At 50.7% G+C, this 2,601-nt stretch overlaps 1 pseudogene; it reads right to left on the reverse strand.

Annotated features, from left to right (window-relative positions):
- Nucleotides 1–1,318: 1,318 nt before the first annotated feature.
- Nucleotides 1,319–2,282, reverse strand: LOC147982086 (uncharacterized; annotated as a pseudogene).
- Between the last annotated feature and the right edge of the window lie 319 nt (nucleotides 2,283–2,601).

Below are 2,601 nucleotides of genomic sequence, written 5' to 3' on the forward strand. Positions count from 1 at the left end.
TAGGTGGTGGTGAGGCAAATGGTAAATCCAAGGTTGGGCCTTGCTGGAGGAGTTTTATTCAAAACGAACTGTCAAGGGGTCCCCATAACACCCAAGCGTGTAAGGAACGCAAAATCAAGAAACATAACACCGGTATGACGGAAACTAGGGCGGCAAGAGTGAAACAAAACACCAGGCATAAGGCCGAGCCTTCCACCCTTCAGCTAGCAACGCTACAAGTGGGGTTGAGCAAAGCGATAACATAGCTAGACAAGGGTTTGCTAGGACAAGGTGGGTTAGAGGCTTGAAATGGCAATATGGGAGGCATGATAAAGCATGTGGTAGGTATCGCAGCATAGGCATAGCAATAGAGTGAGCAACTAGCAAGCAAAGATAGAAGTGATTTCGAGGGTATGGTCATCTTGCCTGAGATCCCGCAAGGAAGAAGAACGAGTCCAAGAAGAAGACAAACGGATGTAGTCGAACGGATCCTCACAACTCTGGAACGAAACATTAGCTAACGAGAGAAGCACCCGGAAAGAAGCAAACAACATAGTAAACAACCACCACATAAACATGGCATGATGCACAACCAAGTATGATGCATGTCTGGTTTAATGAGGTATGGCATGGCGAGGTGCACAAATAACACTACAAATTAAGTGGAGCTCAATATGCAACGGAGTTGCATATTGAAGAAAACACCACATGACTTATTTAGTTCTCTCTCGGTTATGTACTCAACAATATTGATGGTTGGTTAACATGGCAAGACGTGAAACATGAGTGAAAATACACAGCTAGGCATTTTAAATGAGTCCGGAAACAACAACAACAATTCCAGTATATCCTCATGTGCATTAGCAATTTGATGCAACAACAATTTTTAAACATATTAAATGTTGTTATCATGATGTGGATGTTATGTTCAAGTTTATGCAATTTTAAGAAAATGTTGACATGATAAGATATGAGGCATTTGTCATCGTGGCGGAAACGAAGGGGGTGCCACGGCAACATAACGGTTCTGGTAGCTCATGCAGATATCGGTGCAAAGGAAGTGTGACGGGAGCGTGTCATGCAAGGATGGTGGGGTGCTCCCGGATACCCGGTTCCCACATGTCGACGATGGTGCCAAGCAGGGAAAACAACTAATGTTCATGGGAGGATACAACATCCAAACATGCATCTCATACAACACAAGCATTTGTTCACCGACGCTCGTTTCGGGGTTATACCTTCGAAGCGTGCATTATCGGAACGGATCGAGTTCGGCGGTAGGGGTACACGTGTCGAAGGGGAAGTAGTTGTTCATGGGGTCATCGCGGGAAGTAGCAGTTCACGCGACGGTAGTTGAACTTGACGTTTGCGTTACACGGGTCTTCGGCGACGGTCGTCGTACATGGTTCGGAGTGGTACTTGCATATTTGGACTTGTCGGTCTCGATTCTTGCGACGGTAGCGGTATACGTCTCGTTTTCGGAGAGGTACTTGGGGTCATTTTAACATGTCGGTCTCGTCATCTCGAAGGGGTGCTTGACGTTCTTAGTGATTCCGAAGACGACGGTAGAGGTACATTTGTTGTAGGGGTACTTGTCGGATCCACGGCGACAGTAGAGGTACAAACATTCTCGCGGTACTTGGGTCGTCGTGGAACTTGGCGCTTGCGGTATTGATAGCTCGAAGGGGTACTTGGCGTGTCCGAGGTCTCCGTCCGTAGTGGTACTTGATGATATGGGTAGTCGAACTTGACGAAAAACGAGTCTCCTCGGGGACTTGATGCATCTGAATTCTTTGGGTTTGTAGTAGTACTTGGCGTTCGGAGTCCGGGTCTTGCCGGTCTTGATGGTCTTTTGTTCCGAAACGAAGCATCACAAGCCCTCGGTTGGGCAGCAACAAGGAGGCGATGGAGCGGGCGCGCTCAAGGGAGAGCAGCAGCGGGCAGCAGCAACAGCGAGACAATGGTGGTGGTCGAACGAGGAAGGGCAGCTCGGTCGCGCGCGGGAAGAGGTCAAGGAAAACAAGGCGAGGCTGAAGGTGGGTCTCGGGCAGGGGCTATCCATGACTGGAACGGAGGAGGTCAGCGAGTGGCGGCGTTGGGTGCTTGTATCCAGGGAGGCGGCGGACGCGGGAAGCTCGCCGTGAGGGCGTCATGGCGAGGCACTCCGGCGACGAGGCTCGTGACAGGGAAGAAGCCGCCAGCTCCTGGTGGTGGAGGTCGGCTCCGAGGCGGACGCGGGGGAAGGCAGCGACGCAAGCAAGGAGGAAGGAGAGGCCGGCATGGTCGCGCACGCAGGTCGGCATCCTGCTATTGGTCGTCGGCGCGGCACCATGGCCGAAGGCCAAGGTCACACTACTAGGAAAAGGGCCTTAGATGGAATTGACACTAATGGTGCACCAGACATGTGGTGCGCCATTACTATATACTAACGGCGCACCATGTGTTGGTGCGCCATTAGTGTCCAGATACTAATCGGGCACCACATCCACGGTGCGCCATTAGTAAAAAAAATATTTTTTTTCAAAACTACTAATGGCGCACTGTGGGAGTGGTGCGCCATTACTAGTTGAACTAGTAATGGCGCACCATGCCACGGTGCGCCATTAGTAACTTGGCCAGCAC

The sequence above is a fragment of the Triticum urartu genome, chromosome 3A (genome assembly GCF_056163025.1).
Source record: "Triticum urartu cultivar PI428250 chromosome 3A, HENAU_Tu73, whole genome shotgun sequence".
Taxonomy (NCBI): domain Eukaryota; kingdom Viridiplantae; phylum Streptophyta; class Magnoliopsida; order Poales; family Poaceae; genus Triticum; species Triticum urartu.